The sequence below is a fragment of the Gopherus flavomarginatus genome, chromosome 1 (assembly GCF_025201925.1).
Source record: "Gopherus flavomarginatus isolate rGopFla2 chromosome 1, rGopFla2.mat.asm, whole genome shotgun sequence".
NCBI classification, from domain to species: Eukaryota; Metazoa; Chordata; order Testudines; family Testudinidae; genus Gopherus; species Gopherus flavomarginatus.
The window spans coordinates 342,508,016-342,522,722 of record NC_066617.1 but is presented as its reverse complement, the minus strand read 5'-3'; the positions used below and the strand labels follow the sequence as shown (position 1 = coordinate 342,522,722).

The 14,707-nt window shown below is 45.3% G+C and overlaps 1 protein-coding gene across 3 annotated transcripts in view; it reads left to right on the top strand.

Annotated features, from left to right (window-relative positions):
• Positions 1-14,707, top strand: part of CNTN5 (contactin 5) — a 1,071,723-nt gene that overhangs the window by 118,540 nt on the left and 938,476 nt on the right. The gene's annotated exons all lie outside the window — the stretch shown is intronic.

The window sequence follows — 14,707 nt, the reverse complement described above, 5'->3', positions numbered from 1 at the left end:
CCCTGGTAGCGGCCGTCACCGCTACCGGTGGTCAGTGGGGATCCTGACCGAAACACACTCACATAGGCGCAGGGCCTTCTGCAGCCTGACTGTAGTCAGCTGCCCCCGGGCTACTTCCAGCCTCCCCCCTGGTTCCTACCTGGTCCGTTGGGGTGTCCAGTACCATGGGTTCCTCCCAGTCAGGGCAGGGCGGTAGGTCTGGGAATACCTCCAGGACAGCGGGCCAGGTCTGGTCTGGTGGCTCCTCGGGGCCGTAGTAGGGAGGGGGTAGTTCTGACAGCTCCTCGTCGTAGCGACCGCGGGGCAGCTCCGGCAGCTCCTCGTCGTAGCGACCGCGGGGCAGCTCCGGCAGCTCCTCGTCGTAGCGACCGCGGGGTAGCTCTCGCAGCTCCTCGTCGTAGCGACCGCGGGGCAGCTCCCGCAGCTCCTCGTCGTAGCGACCGCGGGGCAGCTCCCGCAGCTCCTCGTCGTAGCGACCGCGGGGCAGCTCCCGCAGCTCCTCGTCGTAGCGACCGCGGGGCAGCTCCCGCAGCTCCTCGTCGTAGCGACCGCGGGGCAGCTCCCGCAGCTCCTCGTCGTAGCGACCGCGGGGCAGCTCCCGCAGCTCCTCGTCGTAGCGACCGCGGGGCAGCTCCCGCAGCTCCTCGTCGTAGCGACCGCGGGGCAGCTCCCGCAGCTCCTCGTCGTAGCGACCGCGGGGCAGCTCCCGCAGCTCCTCGTCGTAGCGACCGCGGGGCAGCTCCCGCAGCTCCTCGTCGTAGCGACCGCGGGGCAGCTCCCGCAGCTCCTCGTCGTAGCGACCGCGGGGCAGCTCTCGCAGCTCCTCGTCGTAGCGACCGCGGGGCAGCTCTCGCAGCTCCTCGTCGTAGCGACCGCGGGGCAGCTCTCGCAGCTCCTCGTCGTAGCGACTGCGGGGCAGCTTTCGCAGCTCCTCGTCGTAGCGACTGCGGGGCAGCTCCGGCAGCTCCTCGTCGTAGCGACTGCGGGGCAGCTCCGGCAGCTCCTCGTCGTAGCGACTGCGGGGCAGCTCTCGCAGCTCCTCGTCGTAGCGACTGCGGGGCAGCTCTCGCAGCTCCTCGTCGTAGCGACTGCGGGGCAGCTCTCGCAGCTCCTCGTCGTAGCGACTGCGGGGCAGCTCCGGCAGCTCCTCGTCGTAGCGACTGCGGGGCAGCTCTCGCAGCTCCTCGTCGTAGCGACTGCGGGGCAGCTCTCGCAGCTCCTCGTCGTAGCGACTGCGGGGCAGCTCCGGCAGCTCCTCGTCGTAGCGACTGCGGGGCAGCTCCGGCAGCTCCTCGTCGTAGCGACTGCGGGGCAGCTCCGGCAGCTCCTCGTCGTAGCGACTGCGGGGCAGCTCCGGCAGCTCCTCGTCGTAGCGACTGCGGGGCAGCTCCGGCAGCTCCTCGTCGTAGCGACTGCGGGGCAGCTCTCGCAGCTCCTCGTCGTAGCGACTGCGGGGCAGCTCTCGCAGCTCCTCGTCGTAGCGACTGCGGGGCAGCTCCGGCAGCGCCTCGTCGTAGCGACTGCGGGGCAGCTCTCGCAGCGCCTCGTCGTAGCGACCGCGGGGCAGCTCTCGCAGCGCCTCGTCGTAGCGACCGCGGGGCAGCTCTCGCAGCGCCTCGTCGTAGCGACCGCGGGGCAGCTCCGGCAGCGCCTCGTCGTAGCGACTGCGGGGCAGCTCCGGCAGCGCCTCGTCGTAGCGACTGCGGGGCAGCTCTCGCAGCTCCTCGTCGTAGCGACTGCGGGGCAGCTCTCGCAGCTCCTCGTCGTAGCGACTGCGGGGCAGCTCCGGCAGCTCCTCGTCGTAGCGACTGCGGGGCAGCTCCGGCAGCTCCTCGTCGTAGCGACTGCGGGGCAGCTCCGGCAGCTCCTCGTCGTAGCGACTGCGGGGCAGCTCCGGCAGCTCCTCGTCGTACCGGCCTCGGGCCTCAGCGGCTTCCCGGTGATGAAGGTCAGAGGGCACGTCTGCTCCGGCCGGCGGCCGAGCCCTGACTGAGGGCTGGGGCCCGGTTATTATCCTTCCGGGTTGCCACTTGACCCTTTGAGGGGTGGGACTTCCTCCCAGCGGTTCCGCCCTAGGGGGTGATTGACGGGGCTCAACCCTCCCTGGGGAGGAGGGGAGCCACATTGCCTCACTACACACTGACTCCACCCGAAAGCAGGGAGTGTATAGGCTTCCAGGGGAACACTGCATGAACATTACGCACTGGAGTGATGCAGTTCACACATTTGGCAACCCTCAAGTTCCATGGACTTTGTAGGTAGCTGTGCCTAGACTTCTTTTCCTCCTACTTGCTTGGACTGGATGCCCCACTCAGCAGAGTCTTCCAGGGCATCAAGCTGTTGCTTCTCCACCCTTTTCTTCTTCAGAAGGACTACCAGTTTGATCTTGTTTGGGGATTAATGTGGGAAAGTGAGTCACCATTATTATACAAATTCAGACAGAATTATTGTTATTTATAGTGTCTGAACATACATTTATGCCAGACAATAATAACAGACAAGACACAACTGGTAGGGACCTAACTTACCACATTCTGGGAATGTCCTTCCTTGCCTCCTCTGATATTCTGGTCTGGTCTGGTCCTTCAGTCCAGTTCCTTCAGTTTCTGGTCCAGTGTTTTTTCAATTTGGGCCTTGATCACTTACATGTATTAGACATTTCTACATTACAAATTACGTAATCTTTATCCAATCTTCTTTTAGCACATCAACCCCGCTTTTGATTTTTATGTACCCTGGACATTATGCATGCCCATGCTTCAGTTACCCAACTTTTGCATTTTTATGCTGATTTTGTGTCATGATGTTCTTTGTCACCCCTGTTCCTAGGTCTTTCCAGAAAAAAGGGATTTTATTTATCGTTACATATTTGCGTACCTCTTACTTGCATCTTCTAGCACGACCCATTACTTATCTTGCCAGCAATCTCATCACTTTAAGCAAATCATAAATTTATATCATAGAAGAACTGGTAAAAACACACGCATTCCAGACAAGGCCTTGGCCTAAGTCTTACCTTATCTACGCTCATTCACTATCCATAATTACAATATATAGCTACCAAAGCTTTAAGTCTTACCATTTAGCAATCTTTCATTTTTATATATGTGTTATATCAGTATAGGTTAGCCTCTTAATCTACTGGATGTGTGTGTGCTTGGGGGAGGATTTTGGAAAACATTATGATTCTTTAATGTCAGTGTTTCTTATTTCTTTTAAATATGGGGTTTCAGAGAGTTTTTTAATTCAAAGTCCAGTTTTGTTTTGCTAATCAGTACACACAATCTTATTTTTTCCTGTGTTACATTTGGAGGGATGTCTCAATTTTAGAGTTTTAATATTTAGTTGCTTTTAATGGTACCCCAACATTCTGCCACTACTAAATTCCTCAGATTGTTTTGCGGGGAGAGAGGAAGATTCAGGAACACCTGGATCCTTGCTCCATAAGGAGCGGAAGATGGAAAAGTACTTCTCTCCCTAAAAATGCCAGTAGGGTAAATGGCAGTGTGTCTTACTGTTCAGCAAATTGTCTGTGTTGGGGTTCCCTGCAAGGCCTTTTCCACTTGGCTTAATGCAGAACACCTGATCCAGTTCTGAGAGAACACTTCATCCAGTTCTCTGAGATCCAAAAATCTCAGTTTGACTCCAGATTTTGTCATTCAGTTTCTCTTATTTGGCATACAGCAAAGGTATGCTGAGTTCATCAGACTCAAGCACAGGGTAAGGTATACTGCACATCCCAAGTTACACAGACATCCTCTCCCTTCATATACATTTACACATTTCATTGCATTTAATATACATTACAGCAAACATTTTTTGATTGGGTTGGTCACTTTGCAGAAACCAGTCCCTGTACAGCATGCTCTGTCCATGTGATGTACATGGAGAACCTGATCTTTACATATCAGAGGGGTAGCCATGTTAGTCTGGATCTGTAAAAGCAGCAAAGAGTCCTGTGGCACCTTGTAGACTAACAGAAATATTGGGGCATGAGCTTTTGTGGGTGAATATCCACTTCGTCGGATGCAACAACGAAGTGGGTATTCACTCACAAAAGCTCATGCTCCAATACGTCTGTTAGTCTTTAAGGTACCACAGGACTCTTTGCTGATCTTTACATTATCTCTACATTCCAAACTCTTCTTGTCCGTTGTTAGTAAATGGTTCCCTGGGTGTTCTCCCTCTTATCTTAGCTAGCTCAGACATTCTGTCTTTTTCAACCTAATGATCATTTTACCTCCCCAGTACTATCCTCCAAGAAATGAGGCTCTCTACGGGTGTTAATTGCTCATGTCAGGCCAAACCTTAGCTACGTTGCCTGCTGTTGACTTTCTGTGTTATATTAGCATTCATTTTATCTGTATCATCATCCTCTCTTACTGTGCTCTCTTTTTCAAGTTTATTACTCAGCAACACCTGCTCTGTGAGAACCCACCAGGTTGTAATCCCACATTATAAACTTGCTCTGTCTTTAAAGCATCCTTTGATAATTTTAACTTCGTTACCAATTTTTCATAATATAATTAAAATAAAAACAAATATAAAAGTCTATCTATTTGTCACCACAGAAAATTTAGGCGTGAAACAGAACATTGGCCAATTAAAATAACATTTGCTGGGTTCATACCAGAAGTTGTCCTTGTCAGCCATCACATAAAACTTGTCATCACCAGCTGTCATGGTGCCTGGTATGTAGCTTCACCTGAGAGAGCTAATGTCAGGTAAGACTGTCAGAAAACACCCTAAACTGGTGGCATATTCTGTAATTAGATTTCACCAAACCAGTAATAAATGTGCACTCCTGAACTACTGCATTGGTCCAGCCGTGGAGCCACAACAGTCCCCTTAAGCTCTCTAGCCCCATTTTACCACCCAGACAAATTTTACTTTATGATGAAAGATTAGTAAAACCCAAATCACTTCACATTAGGGTCTTCCAACCCCAAAGGATTGGTCAGTCACCCCAGGTCAATGGATATTTCGGATCACACACCAAAACCAATGCTGATAGCCAATTTCCTTAGTAAAATAAACTAAAGATTGAATACCTGAGAAAAAGAAATTAGACTTATTGAGATATTAAAGCACGTAATATGCATAACAGGTGAGTCAAAGCTTGTAAGTCCAAAATTATAGCAGAAACCGTGTGTCTGCTTAGTTCTCCATAAGTCTCTGAGGGCTGCCCAAAATGGCTTTGGGGACCTCTGTCTTGTGTCTGGAATGCCCACTGAAAGCATCCAAGTAGATCAGAGATAAATGATCAATAACAATAATAGAAAATGTGGAAATGGCAAAAGTGCTAAATGACTTTTTTTGTTTCAGTTTTCTCCAAAAAGTTTAGTAGCAATTGGACATCTAATTGAATGAATGCAAGGGAAAATGAGGTAGGATCAGAGGCTAAAACAGAGAAAGAATAAATTAAAAATTACTTAGACAAGTTAGATGTACATCCTAGATTACTCAAGGAGCTGACCGAGGAGATATCTGAGCTATTAGTGATTATTTTCTAAAAGTCATGGAAGACAGGAGAGAGTCCAGAGGACTGGAAAAGGGCATAATTTCCTATAAAAAGGAAAATAAGGATAACCCAAGGAATTACAGACTGGTCAGCTTAACTTCAGTACCCAGAAAGATAATGGAGCAAATAATTAAGTAATCAATTTACAGACACCTAGAAGATAATAAGTTGATAAGTAACAGTCAGCGTGGATTTGTCAATAAGAGATCATGTCAAACTAACCTGATAGCTTTCTTTGACAGAGTAATAAGCCTTGTGGCTGGGGATGGGGAAGTAGTAGATGTGTTATATCTTGACTTTAGGAAGGCTTTTGATGCTGTCTTGCATGGCCCTCTCATAAACAAACTAGGGAAATACAACCTAGATGGAGCTGCTATGAGGCGGGTTTATAACTGGTTGGAAAACAGTTAAGTAGAAGGGCATATTAAGTGGGGTCCCACAGGGATCAGGTCTGGGTCTGTTCAATATCTTCATCAATGATTTAAATAATGGCATACAGAGTACACTTGTGGATGATACCAAGCTGGGAGGGTTTGTGAGTGCTTAGAGGATGAAATTCAATAAGAACAAATGCAAAGTACTCTACTTGAAAAGGAACAATCAGCTGCACACACGTACAAAATGAGAAATGACTTCCTAGTGAAGTTTTTAAGAATGTTTTTAGTATTTAGACTTGATAAAATGCTTGTAGCATGCGGCATATAGTAATCTCACTTATAACATCTGTATTTTACTAATACTGAACATTTGCATTGTAAATCTCTAACTGTGTAACTCACCACACAGGAAAGAATAATTAATTAATGTGTAGTGCTGGTCCTGCACACAGAAAGACCTACTGAAACCAAGTGAGCTATTGTGAAAAAACAAAGGACAAAGACTTTGCTGATTGCAACCTCTCTTTCTATCACCACCCATAAAGAAGAGTCAAGTGAAAACACTCATCCTTTCTGTTTGTGTTAGAATCATAGAATATTAGGGTTGGAAGGGACCTCAGGAGATCATCTAGGCCAACCCCCAGCTCAAAGTAGGACTAATCCCCAGATTTTTACTCCAGTTTCCCCAATGGCCTCCTCAAGGATTGAACTCACAACCCTGGGTTTAGCAGGCCAATGCTCAAACCACTGAGCTATCCCTCCCCCTAGAAGCTATGGATGTATTTGAGAAAGAATTCTGAGGGGAGGGAATAAATATCCCTGACCAGAAGCAACTGTATCACTATTCCGCTTGGAATTTGGAGAGGCTAATATTTCTAAGCATAAGCTATTCCTGGGGGAATTCTGTGCCACTGTGCAATGCAGAATTTTCCAGAAATTAACATGTGCGCAGAATTTCCTTTCCTCACAGAAATGGGCTGCAGTGCTGCTAGCCACCACTAGGGCCCACTGGACTCAGAAGGGAAGGGGGCAGAGAAACAGGAACTGGGTTATCATATAGGTTTCTTTAACTCTCCACTCCTAGGGGAAATTTTATGTGTGTCTGTATGGTGACAGACGTACTTGCTGGCAGGTATTTGAAATAAATTACCAGAATAATTAAACCGGGCATGATTATGCAGAATTTTGCAGAATTTTTAATATTGTGCACACATTTTTGTAATTTTTGGTGCAGAATGCTCTTCCTGCCCCCACTCTCCCAGTGGTAATAAGGAAGGGATCCCCAAGCTGCTTAACTTGGGTTAGCTCTAAAGGACATAGAAGCTGCAGAGATATGCAACCTTTCTATTTCCTTTTTTAACCTAACACTGTAACTCATTTTTGTGTGTATGTTTGCCTGCTTTAACCTTGTAAATAACTCTTATTTCTGAGTGAGTTTATTATAGGATTGGTTACAAGTATTATCTTTGATATGAAGTCTAAGGTGCAATTGACCTGGGGTAAGTGAATGGTCCTTTGGGACTGGGAGTAACCTGAATATTACTGTGATTTTTGGTATAAGGGACCACCTATCACAAAGACAATTTTGCCTGGGTCACAGGAGAGACCAGAGTACTCCAGGGGATTGTCTGTGACTCCATGGTTATGCTGTTACAGTGCTTGAGACGTTCAAACTTTGTACTTGGTTGTTGAAATCTAAGTATAAAACTCACAACCAACTTGAGGTTTGTGTCCTGTTTCTTGGCAGTCTGCCTTGAGTTCACACTCACGCTCAGGAGCTACTCCAGCAGCTTGATAATAGGAAATTAACTTTATCTTGTACATTGGAAAACATTTACAACATCATGCATACAAAATAGTTTAAAACTCTGTACCAGTAAATTCTTTCTTTGTTGATTTTCCAAATACAATACTCTAGATGCTACTTCTGACAGAGATGCTTGTTCATATAACAAGCACATGCCCATCAGGGTAATCTGCTGGTGGGCCACCAGACAGTGTATTTACATTTGTACAGCCGCCCGCAGCTTCCAGTGGCCGTGGTTTGCCATTCCTGGCCAATGAGAGCTTAGGGAAGCGGTGACCAGCACATCCCTTCCAGCCTGCACCACTTCCTGCAGCTTCCATTGGCCTGGAACAGTGAACCCCAGCCACTAGGAGCTGTGGGTGGCCATTCAAATGTAAACACACTGTTTGATGGCCTGCCAGCAGATTAGCCTGATGGGCTGCGTGTGGCCCGCAGACCGCAGGTTGCCCACCACTGCAGTACCTCTGCTGCTAGCTTCTGTTGAATGCTTGTTCACTTGCCACAGCATCTGTGCCAACTAGGTTTTGTAATTATTTTGTATGCTACTGAACCCAGATGACTGTCTCCAGATGTACAAGTATGGATTGTGAAGTTCAGATGAAAGTCCCTTGTTTCTTTTTAGTGATTTAGACTAAATTGTCCATAGTCAAGTGATTCAGATCAGATTGTCTCTCTGCCTACAGCAGCCATTTACAATATTTACAGATCATTCCCTCAGGGAAAGAGCCCGTGTCATAAACAGATAGTAGGAGTTAATAGAACAGAAGTACTTTATATCTCTTTTGCCTGTAAAGGGTTAACAAAATCAGTGAGCCTGGCTGTCACCTGACCAGAGGACCAATCAGGGGACAGGATACTTTCAAATCTTGAGAGAGGGAAGTTTTTGTGTGTGCTGTTAGTTTTTGTTGGTTGTTCTCTCTGGGTTCTGAGAGTGACCAGGTGTGCAACCAGGTTTCTCTCCAATCTCTCTGATACAGTGTCTTATATGTCCAGAATAGTAAGTACTAGGTTGATAAGGCGAGTTAGGCTTATGTTTGTTTTCTTTATTTGCAAATGTGTATTTGGCTGTAAGGAGTTCAAATGTGTATTTAGCTGGAAGGATTTTAATTTGTACTTGTACACTTATGCTGGGAGGGTATTCCCAGTGTCTATAGCTGAAAGACCCTGTACCTTTTCCATTTTAAATTCACAAAGATAATTTTTACTGTTTTTCTTTCTTTAATTAAAAGTTTCTTGTTTAAGAACATGATTTTTTTTTTATTCTGATGAGACCCCGGGGTACTGGGTCTGGATCCACCAGGGAATTGGTGGGGAGAAAGGAAGGAAGGTGGGGAGAGAGGTTAATTTTCTCTCTCTGTGTTAGGATTACTTTCTCTCTCAGGGAGAGTCTGGGAGGGGGAGAGAGAAGGAGGGGGAAAGGTGAATTTTCCTCTCTGTTTTAAGATTCAAGGAGTTTGAATCACAGTGATCTTCCAGGGTAACCCAGGGAGGGGAAGCCTGGGAGAGGCAATGGTGAGGGAAAGGGTTTACTTTCCTTGTGTTAAGATCCAGAGGGACTGGGTCTTGGGAGTCCCCGGGCAAGGTTTTGGGGGGATCAGAGTGTACCAGGCACTGGAATTCCTGATTGGTGGCAGCGCTACAAGTAGTAAGCTGGTAATTGAGCTTAGAGGAATTCATGCTGGTACCCCATCTTTTGGACGCTAAGGTTCAGAATGGGGAATTATACCATGACAGCCTGTTTTCCTTCATAATGGCCATAAAGATTCCTGGGAATGAAAGCATAGTGGTGATAGTTGTCACCACCTGACTTCCCCTTGCATAATTTGTTTGACTACCGGGGTTCCACTAGATGAGACTGCTATAACCATGTTTTATTATCAAACCAAGCATTCTTTTTCCCCTTCTTATTTAACGTTATGTCCAATACTTTTATGACACCAGCCTGCTTAATCCTTTAAGCATTCTAAAGTTTTTAACAGCTGCATAAATGCTCCCTTTAACTCCTCACTCTCTTCCTTTAAATGACTTACTTATTTCCCAAGCCCATTTCTTTCCATGGTTCTGAGCTTATCTTGGTGCTTTTTTGCACTCATTCTTTAGCTACAATTCTTGTTCTCTTGATGATCACCCAAGAGTCTTATTTTTTAAAGTTTCAGTGACATTCAACAGACCTCTGCTGTGCTTTGTCAAGCATTCTTTTACACAGTGATCCAAAGTATCTCCCTCTATTACCCTTATGTTACTGAATTACTCTTTAGGAGACACTTCTATACTGTAATTTAATAACATGAGGGGTTATTTCTTTTTTGTGTATTTCTTGTCTAATACTATTTGCTGGAGTTTCTTTTCCACCTGGTCCCCATCTCCCTGTATCACTTCCCTAGGGAGACCAGATGGACCTCCTTTAGATCAGACCCACTCTTCTAGTGCCCTGGAAACCTCCTCAAATTTAAATCCTTCCAATGTCATTGTTAAACTGCTGGGATTGTGGAAAACAAATACCATTTTTCAGCCAACTCTTATCTCCAGTCATTGAAATGTTTCATAAGGTTGTAGAGAATGATCCCATTTTCTTTATCATTTTCCCATATTTGGGAATAGGGGGTCAATGCTTTTACATAACAAATATTGTGCTTGATCCTACTTTCCTTGATTTAAACACAAGCTAGATGATGACCGTGGTCTCAGCCATAAGTAATTAGAACAACATTAACAAAAATAATGCTGAGTGTTTTTGTTCAAGGAATTATTCCTACTTGCTAATTTTTTTAATACCAGTAATTGTCCAGATTTATTGCCGTGACTGTTCTATCCCACTGGGCTAGGTACAGATTTACAAGATCTATAGTCTACATCTTGAAAATTTTGAAGATCTGTTTGCATTACTTATGCAATGCTTTCACAAGCCAAATTGTTTTCCTGTGACTGAAAAAATGTCAACTGGTTTATACTTGCTGATATTTGCTAAGAATTAACTTGATTATGGGATCCTTGTACAAATGTCTTCTGTTTGCGGTGACATGACTTTGCATTTAAGTTTATTTGCAAAGATATAATGGATAAAGCTTTTCAAAATCTGTTAATTTTGTTTAAATACTGTATGTAATCATTGCATGCAAGCTTAAAGGGACCATGCCCTCAATAGTATGGCATAAATCTGATATTGCAATTTTACATCCACCTGAGTTTAGAAATAAACCCCATATATTATGCTTAGCATATTACTACGCATACATTTGGGTTTAAAATAATAAATTGGAAAAGAAGTCCTACCAATGTTACTAATAAGACATTACACAATTAAAACTGAAGGAATTTTAAAATCCAGCTTACTTTTTACCATTTTTTATTTTGTTGACTTCTTACATTTCATTCATCTTGGACAATTACTATTTGTTTGTTTGTTTATATAGTTACATATTATACCACCACAATGTGCTAGGCACTTTGCAAATGTCCCTGCCTCTAAGTATCAGAGGGGTAGCCGTGTTAGTCTGGATCTGTAAAAGCAGCAAAGAATCCTGTGGCACCTTATAGACTAACAGACGTTTTGGAGCATGAGCTTTCGTGGGTGAATACCCACTTCTTCAGATGCATGTGGTGGAAATTTCCAGGGGCAGTATATATATGCTAGCAAGCAAGCTAGAGATAACGAGGTCAGTTCAATCAGGGAGGATGAGGCCCTGTTCTAGCAGTTGAGGTGTGAAAACCAAGAGAGGAGAAACTGGTTCTGTAGTTGGCAAGCCATTCACAGTCTTTGTTCAATCCTGAGCTGATGGTGTCAAATTTGCAGATGAACTGAAGCTCAGCAGTTTCTCTTTGAAGTCTGGTCCTGAAGTTTTTTTGCTGCAAGATGGCCACCTTAAGGTCTGCAATAGTGTGGCCAGGGAGGTTGAAGTGCTCCCCTACAGGTTTTTGTATATTGCCATTCCTAATGTCTGATTTGTGTCCATTTATCCTTTTCCGTAGAGACTGTCCAGTTTGGCCATTGTACATAGCAGAGAGGCATTGCTGGCATATGATGGCGTATATTACATTGGTGGATGTGCAGGTGAATGAACCAGTGATGGTGTGGCTGATCTGGTTAGGTCCTGTGATGGTGTCGCTGGTGTAGATATGTGGGCAGAGTTGGCATCGAGGTTTGTTGCATGGATTGGTTCCTGAGCTAGAGTTATTATGGTGCGGTGTACAGTTACAGGTGAGAATATGTTTCAGGGTGGCAGGTTGTCTGTGGGCAAGGACTGGCCTGCCACCCAAGGCCTGTGAAAGTGTGGGACCATTGTCCAGGACGGGTTGTAGATCCTTGATGATGCGTTGGAGGGGTTTTAGCTGGGGGCTGTATGTGATGGCCAGTGGAGTCCTGTTGGTTTCTTTCTTGGGTTTGTCTTGCAGTAGGAGGCTTCTGGGTACACGTCTGGCTCTGTTGATCTGTTTCCTTATTTCCTCGTGCGGGTATTGTAGTTTTGAGAATGCTTGGTGGAGATTTTATAGGTGTTGGTCTCTGTCTGAGGGGTTAGAGCAGATGCGGTTGTACCTCAGTGCTTGGCTGTAGACAATGGATCGTGTGATGTGCCCGGGATGGAAACTGGAGCATGAAGGTAGGCATAGCGGTCGGTAGGTTTTCGATATAGGGTGGTGTTAATGTGACCATCACTTATTTGCACCGTGGTGTCAAGAAAGTGGACCTCCCGTGTAGATTGGTCCAGGCTGAGGTTGATGGTGGGGTGGAAGCTGTTGAAATCGTGGTGGAATTTTTCCAGAGTCTCCTTCCCATGGGTCCAGATGATGAGATGTCATCAATGTAGCATAGGTAGAGAAGGGGCGTGAGTGGATGAGAGCTGAGGAAGCGTTGTTCCAGGTCGGCCATAAAGATATTGGCATATTGTGGGGCCATGCGGGTGCCCATAGCAATGCCACTGATCTGGAGATATATATTGTCATCAAATTTGAAATAGTTGTGTGTAAGTATAAAGGCACAGAGCTCAGCAGCCAGTTGTGCTGTGGCATCGTCAGGGATAGTGTTCCTGACAGCTTGTATTCCATCTGTGTGTGGGATGTTTGTGTAGAGAGCCTCTACATCCATGGTGGCTAGGATGGTGTTTTCTGGGAGGTGACCAATGCATTGTAGTTTCCTCAGGAAATCAGTGGTGTCACGGAGATAGCTGGGAGTGCTGGTGGCATAGGGTCTGAGTAGAGAGTCCATATATCCAGACAGTCCTTCAGTGAGAGTGCCAATGCCTGAGATGATAGGGCGTCCAGGATTTCCGGGTTTGTGGATCTTGGGTAGTAGATAGAACAACCCTGGTCGGGGCTCTAGGGTATGTTGATTTCTTCTGGTGTTAGTGTGGAGAGTGTCCTGAGTAGGTGCTGTAGTTTCTTAGTGTATTCCTCAGTGGGATCTGAGGGAAGTGGCTTGTAGAATTTGGTATTGGAGAGTTGTCTGGCGGCCTTCTTTTGGTAGTCAGACCTGTTCATGATGACAACAGCACCTCCTTTATCAGCCTCTTTGATGATAATGTCAGGGTGGTTTCTGAGGCTGTGGATGGCATTGCGTTCTGCACGACTTAGGTTGTGAGGCAAGCGATGTTGTTGTTCCACGATTTCTGCCTGTGCACGCCAGCGGAAGCATTCAATGTATAGGTCCAGATTGTCATTTCGACCCTCAGGAGGAGTCCATGTGGAGTTCTTCTTCTTGTGCTGTTGGTGGGAGGGCACCTGTGTATCAGTGCACTGTTCAGTGTTGTCCTGGAAGTATTCTTTGAGTCGGAGACGGCGAAAGTAGGCTTCCAGATCGCCACAGAACTGTATCATGTTGGTGGGGGTGGCAGGGCAGAAAGAGAGTCCCCGAGATAGGACAGACTTTTCTTCTGGGCTGAGTGTGTAGTTGGATAGATTGACGATATTGCTGGGTGGGTTAGGGGTACCACGGTTGTGGCCCCATGTGGCAGGTAGGAGTTTAGACAGCTTACAGTCCTTTTTCCTTTGTAGAGAGGTGAAGTGAGTAATGTAGATCTCCTGTCTTATTCTAGTGAAGTCCGTTTGTATAGAAGTTTGGTTATTAATGAGAGTCTCCAGGTTGGAGAGCTCTTTTTTGATGTTTTCCTGTTTGCTGTATAGGATGCTGATCAGGTGGTTCCTCAGTTTTTTTGATAGAGTATGGCATAATCTCTCACTGTGGTCTGTGTAGTATGTAGATAGCAGTGGATTTTTTACCTTTAGTCCATTTGGTATGATGTCCATCCGTTTGCATTTGGAAAAGAAGATGATATCTGTCTGTATTTGTGCAAGTTTCTTCATGAGGTTGATGGATTTCTGCCTCTAAGGAAGATTAGTTAGTTTTGTTTTGTTTAAAACTGATTTCTAGCTATTTTTACACTTTCTCAATATACATCCTCAGTGCTACAGTTAGAGGTATACAAGAGCTTTAAAAATATCCACAAACATTTATTTGAGTGAAATTAACTAATTCACATATATGGTATTTGAAGCTTTTTATTTAATGAGTTTTCGGTGAATATTGATGTGAGTGATTTTTTTTATTTGCAAGCATGTTTACATAAAGTGAAAGTCTCACAGATTCTCATTCAAATACATATTCATATGCAGGTTCATGCTGAAATCATTCACATAGCCAACTTGAAATCTCTTCCATTACTTGTTAAAAAATCTCAGTTACTTAATGAACAAGAAGACACAATACCATGGGACCAATTACCCATCCCAAAGAACTAGTAGTCAGTGGCTGAAAATGCAAAGTATGTATTCCACAAACAACCCATAGGCTGAAATTTGTTTAGCTTAATTTATCATTGAACAGTCATGAACAACAGACTAATTGTCAAAAGTCAAAATCTATTTGTGGACAACTTATGAACAGAATAAAAGGGCTACATGCATGGAATGAAATATTCACTCTGAATAGTTTGCCTCTCGCTCCAGTGTTGGATTATAAACACTTCATGAAAATATTTAAATAAAAACAAAACTGTTTTATTGATCATT